Here is a 6,711-nt window from a genome sequence, read left to right as displayed (position 1 = left end):
AGAAAAACGTTTATACACTTTCAAAATGTATAGTCGGAGAGGTTTATTAAGCGAAGCAACAGCGATTTTCGTCGGTCACAATGTTTAAATAAAAATATAAATATATAAATATATATATAAATACATTAGCAAGCATTATTCGTCTCTAAGCCCCCTTAGTGGTCTTACTTATTTATTAATTTCATTTTCCACAATGCAGTCATTACTGAATTATTACACTACCCATCATGTTACCACCCCAACAACAACCATTTAATTGTCACTGTTACACAGATAACATGTATACTGTGGGGCAACATATGATCAATATTTTACCTGTGTAGCCTAAGCAGGAATTTGCCACTGAAAATCTGTACACATCATAGGTTTGTTTGTTTGTTTATTTTTTATTTCAGTGTCTTACACCCTGTAGGGTGCCCAGCCCATATGAGCCTAGAGGACACTACTTGTTATATACATGTCTACTTCTGTTCATGAAATGCAAAGAACGCTATGTCTCATCACCATGTTTAGAAGTTTCGTGTGACTCGTTTGTAATTATGTGTGATCACGGAAGACCAACCAAATACAAGACAAACAATATATAAATAATATAGTTATATTGTAATTTTGTATCATTTAAAAGTACAACATGTATCAATTTAAAATGTAAACAACTGCATGACGTGCACAGTGTTGTGTCTGGAATGAGAAGATGGAGATCGAGAAAGGCAAATTGTGTAATTATGTCCACTGGGTGGCACTGTATGCTTGAAAACAACTGTAGTACCCCAGGGAACCGATTTGGTTTCACGTGGCCCAGTTAGGGGAGGCAGTAATGTTGTGTAACTCTCTGGCCTTAAACTAAATGTTTGTAACCGATAGCATTCCAGCGTACAACGTTGGAAACCTTCAACAATAATCTTGCACAAACGTATTCATCATTGAAAGAGAGTTATCCTGCATTGAACTGCTTCTTGGTCTCTTGTCATAGCATCAGGTGGTGTCTTAACTCTTAGTGGACCCATACACACACTGAGGTCAGTTGCCTTCTTTAAACTCAAGTATAATGTACTGTATAACAGTTCTTCATTTAGCTTATTAGTATATTGAGTTAGTTCCTATAATGGCGACCAAGGGTACTTCTGGGTCTCAAAAGAGGTTCGTCCAAGTGAAATTTGTGAGGACAGAACATTTGACCCATCGGGATGGTGCACAAGTGTCTCTCATCATATAAGGGTAGCACATGCCTTTGGAAATAAAGGTAGAGTGGGGGTACATTTTTATAACAAATTACTCAAATCTTTAAGTAACAAATTTCCCAAATGTACCCTGATACAAATGCAATGTTGTTCTATATGGGTACAAATGCGTACCTTTTACACGCAAAAAATGATATAAATGTATTGCTGGTTAGTGGTAAAATTTTATTTATTTATATGGTGCGACCCCAGTGACAGACACTTGTACCCTTTTATGAACTTTTCATACCTGTTTTCTGATAGTGTAGCCATTTAAAAGCCTCGGGTCTCCTATAGGAACCTGCTGCAGCCTCATCTGGTATTTAGGGGGCGCTGTCTGTATCTGTAGCTGGCTCTAATTGAGAACTGGATCCTGCTAAAGGCAATGGAGCCACTCCTCTTTATTGTGAAGTGCTTAGGGATGCATGAAAATTGCAAGAATATAGTCTGTAATAATAATAATAATAATAATAATTATAATAATAATAATAATATTGTTGTTGTTGTTGATGATGATGATGTTGAGACTACTTAGCAAATTTCGAAAAGAAAACCCCTCAAGTGTTCCGCAGCTTTAAACCCCTTCCTATACCAGCTAGGCATATCAGCTATGCATAACACTGCAGATCACTCCCTGGGTTCATTTTGTCTCTCCTCTCTGTAGTTCCCCTGCAGGGGTGGAGGGGTCGATTCCTTCTCACCTTTCTTTTCTATGGAAGAATAAGCCACTCCTCTCACTCACTCAACATCTTACAGGCCTGTCACTTCTCACAGAAAATTTGGCAATGAGACTGTCAGCTTAAAAAAATGTATAAGGGTGCTTTGCCAGTTTGTCATGGATGATAATAGTGTGGAGCCCTTTATCCTGATTCTACATTTAGAATCTCACTTTGTTGTGGGCAAAGATCCTTTAAATGCTGAACCACAGGGATGGATACAATATGAGCTTCTACAAATAGGAAAGACCATGGCATGCACAGTGCTTACCATTTGTCAAATCACATTTTCTGGGCACGCACATGACCGTGCAAACAGAAATGCAAGCAGTCACACCTGTATGTAAAATTATATTTTTTTCAAGAATCTGAATTTGTGGCTGGTCATCTGTGTTTAGTTTGATCCATCAGGATCTTTAATCTGCTGAGGAATGCCTATTCAAATTGTATCTGGGTATGTCAAAATACCTTGACAGAACATTTAGTCTGTGACTTTAACATACTATACTTCCTTTCAGTTATGCTATACTACCTTTCAGCACATATCTATAATTTCATTGGTTAGGATGTCATACATAGTTTAGTGAGTTTCTGAGGGAGATACTTCTGAATTATAAAAATTGTGCTGCTATTTTTGGTGAGTGTATATGTGTGTGTGTGTGTGTGTGTGTGTGTGTGTTCGCATTGGTTGGTCACACATGTGCATTTGAGACATAATCAAACATAGGAATTCACACACAAGTGTCACTAACCTCACCTGTGTGTCATAAAGGATTTACAGTAGATTTTGATTTTCATGCCTGGGTTGTGAAAGTGCTTCTCTCTTTGGAGTATTTCGCTGCTGATTTACTAAACAAACACTTCTGTTTCTTTCTATATTCTGCAAGAGCTCTTCACCAGTCAGTAACTAGGGCTGGTGCAATATTGCATTGGATAAAGAGATGACTCTGATGAGACAGTTACAGTGCCCTCCAAAAAATGAGTGATCAAAAAATGAGTATGATCAATAATCAAAAAATAATCAGCTTTTGTTTCATGGTACTTTATTTAAATGCATATATGTTTTGTCATTTTGCAGAAAAAGCTGTTTATGAGTTGAGTTCTCACATTTTCAGGCAAGCAAAAGGAAGTTAACGGATGACTGACAGATACTAAGTGTTGCTCAGGTGTTTCCCTGTATGGACTGTTTACACACAAAAGATAGGTGAGCATCTAGTCTTGGATTTAGTCTTTCTTTTCATCTGTGGATATAATATTTGGAGTCTGAAGCATACATGATCATGAAGACCAGGTGATTAGTTATGGCTGTAAAAAAACATGGCATGCATGTAAATACCAGAAAACAAAAGCTGGTTGTCTGTACGTTTGTCTCATATTCTTCTTTTGACCTCAAATCCAAATGTCTTAAGTATACACCAAAAATTAATTTCTACCTTTAGCACACAGTACTTTTGGAGGGCACTATAGGCTTATCCCAGGGGCTTTTCATGGGCTTGTATGGAACACACATATCTGTCTCTGACTGCCCACTTAAATTGATGCCACATAACAGGTCCTGCAAGATTAATTTAGTGACATATCATATGGGGCAGACAGGAGCGGTCATATAAACAAACTAAGAAAACCTTTATGGGTGGTTGAGTGCAGCATTTTGATAGCTCATTTAGCATTTTATGAAATACCTATACCAATAAAGAGCCTTTCACTTTAAGTAACATTTATGTCAATGAAACATTTGTAGTTGCTCTGTAAAGCTCATCAATAAAGAATCTACTAGCTACAAAAAGTAGGCCCAGACCCCATTATCTGCTGTAATTTAATGTTCCTTGCAGTTCACCCTGAGACTGAAATGTCACTTAAATCACAAGGACTACAACAACCATTAAACCCACCCTTAATCAGATGTGAGATCTGTGTCAAAAAGCTCTATAGGAGAGCTGATGTCAATGAAGGTCAACACAATATAGAATGTACTCTAAAAAGCCTATGTAGTGTTTCTTTTGAGAACAAGTTTACAAAATTTTAAATACTGTTCATACTAACAACTGTTGAAATGCTCTGGTCTTTAAATGGTAAAGTTTTTTTACAGCACATTTAAAAATGAACTAAGCGTCTTTCATGTTACGGCCCTTCTTGTCCTCCCACTGTCTGTCTCTCCCACAGTCACTCTAAATTTCCAAGTCTTCGCTCACATTTGTTGGCCACTGAGACATCCCTGGTGCCATGCCTGGATGGTGCGTAATGGGCCCCCTTTGGGCCCTGTCCAGAGTCCATGTGCTCATCAGACTAGAAAGCAGGCCCTCCATGAACCTGTTTTTCCAGAGGTGCCAGAGTAGTCTAGCGTGGGATATTACCATAAAAGCATTACATCCCTCAGTCCCATCTGACAGTCCACAGAGTTTACATTTCAGATGATTCTAGGTAGTTTCTTTTATTCAGCATTATTTTCCAATGAGGAATTAATCTGCTTAAAATAACAAAGTAGTGCTGAATAAATCTTAACACAAAGCACCTCTGTTCCAAATCACAAAAAAATTAATGTGTAACTGAAATATACACACCGAATGTTTTCAATTCACTAAAGCAAATGTTTTCAATATGAATATATGGGAGGGCACTCAATGCAGTCATAATGTAGTTTTGTGTATAGGAGTATTTCAGGTGTCCACTGTTATTGTATGTAGCACCCTCACAAATGAAGGAACCCCTGAACTGATGGGCTGTCTGTGTATGGATGAGCTTTTTAACCCCCTTCTCTCCTCACTGCCTCTCCCTCTCAGACCCTTCTCCCTGATTAACCCAAAGAAACGCACCCACACACTAATGCAGCAACAGCAGCCCAGCCTTCTTCTTCCCTGTCCCAGAGGTTATTAGAGTGCATTAGCTAACAAGCCTTGTATGAAGAATGAAAAGGAGACTTACATAATTAATAATTCCTGAACATTTCCAGCCCCGTGGGCAAAACTGACTGGGCTCTGTTTCTGAGCACAACATTGCAATAGCCAATGAAAGTACGCCCTGAACATTCCGTCAACAAGACAAAACACAGAACCCATCTGCAGCAATGGCATTCTTCTGGTTTTTCCATGTTTGCTGGGAATGTATTACACAATATTACCACATGGAATAAAATCCTTGGCACGTAATTGTCAAAAACCGAGTCACGGTATTATAGGTTTTCCTTTAATGCAAGGTGGAGCAAATATTCTTAAGTGAGGGTCAGTGATCCCATATCCATTCTTTTGTCATCTATAGTCCTGTCCTCCGGGGAGATGATGTTTGGATTAATAGGGAAATATATGGGCAATAAATGGCAAAAAGGATGTCGTAAATGTTGATTAAAACTCAGGTTAAGAGAAAATGGCAGGGAATTGTTGAATTATGGAGGGCTTATAAAGGCAGGTTATTGTCTCGGTGACAGTGCTCTTAGTGCTACCATACTTCTGCGTGATCTCCGTATTTCTAAGTGTGAGGAGACGGTCATTAATCCATGGGACTGGAGGAGGCTCCACTCACAGCATCTGTCTGGAGCTCAGGGGCTCAGAAATCACGCACAGCTGCCAGCATCCACTCACACCATGCTTCAGCTTGGCTGATTTCTTACCATGCAGTCATCCTGTCGGTTAATATTTTTTTTACGAGTAACATTTTAAAGTATCAATTAAAGAAATCTGATGGCTGTCACTGGGCTTTATGTGCATCTCTTTACTGCTTCTGGACAGTAACCTGCTTCTAATCACTCCTGGTATGGGCTGACTGCCCCCCGCCTGTGTCTGTGCTCACTGACTTAAGCAACAATTTAGTGGGCGCAGTACAAAGTAAATGCACACAGAAATATGATTATATTATTGAAGCTTAACAATAATATTTGATTTTAAAATATGATGTCCTTTCTCCCATCTGTAATGGTTCATTTTACTGTCACCATATGCCACCCATGCCCACACAATACACTCATTTGCTTTTTTCATTAAACATTTAATTTTCAATAGTTACATGCCAGGCATTAAACTCACAGCAGGAAGGTCTTGGGTTTGATGCCGGGGCCTTTCTGTGTGGAGTTTGCATGTTCTCCCCGTGTCCACAGAGGTTTTCTCTCGATACTCCGGTAGATACTCTGAGTAGGTATGAGTGTATGAGTGAAAGGTGTGTGTTTAGTATGTTTCGCGATGGATTGGCGACCTTTCCAGGGTGTATTCCTGCTTCTTGCCCAGTTCATGTGATAGGCTCCAACCCTTCCTGACCAGGAATAAGTGGGTCAGATAAAGGATGAATACATGGATGGATAGTTCTATGTAACAGTGCGGGTCTTTAAAAAATAACATAATTTCTGTTTAAATAATTGTATCACACAATTGTCTCATTTTCTCAGAATTTGCAGGCCTTATTTTCACTCTGCTGTTGGTCTTGGAGGAGACTGCCCTGCTGAACAAAACCCTCCCTCTCTAGGCAACAGCGTGACCAATTATATGCTGTTCCAGCCACAGTTGGCAATGGTGTGGACTGAACCATGGGATGCACCATGCACTGAAATGCTTCACCTGGACATGACAACAAACAGTCTAAGCACCATGTGATGTCTGTGGAAAAACATAAACATAGACCTTTAAATTACAGATGTAACATTACCCTTGTCACAGGAATACCTGCAGACATATACTTACTTATTTGCAGGCTAAAATATTAGAAATAGCAGGTGATCTGTGAGCAGTGTGGAAGAACACAAACAGAAGGATCTATCACGCCGCAGCTCAGAAGTATCAGTATACTTCTCA

Source organism: Anguilla rostrata, chromosome 1 (genome assembly GCF_018555375.3).
Source record: "Anguilla rostrata isolate EN2019 chromosome 1, ASM1855537v3, whole genome shotgun sequence".
In the NCBI taxonomy this organism is placed as follows: Eukaryota; Metazoa; Chordata; class Actinopteri; order Anguilliformes; family Anguillidae; genus Anguilla; species Anguilla rostrata.
Note: the sequence above shows the minus strand (reverse complement) of the source record.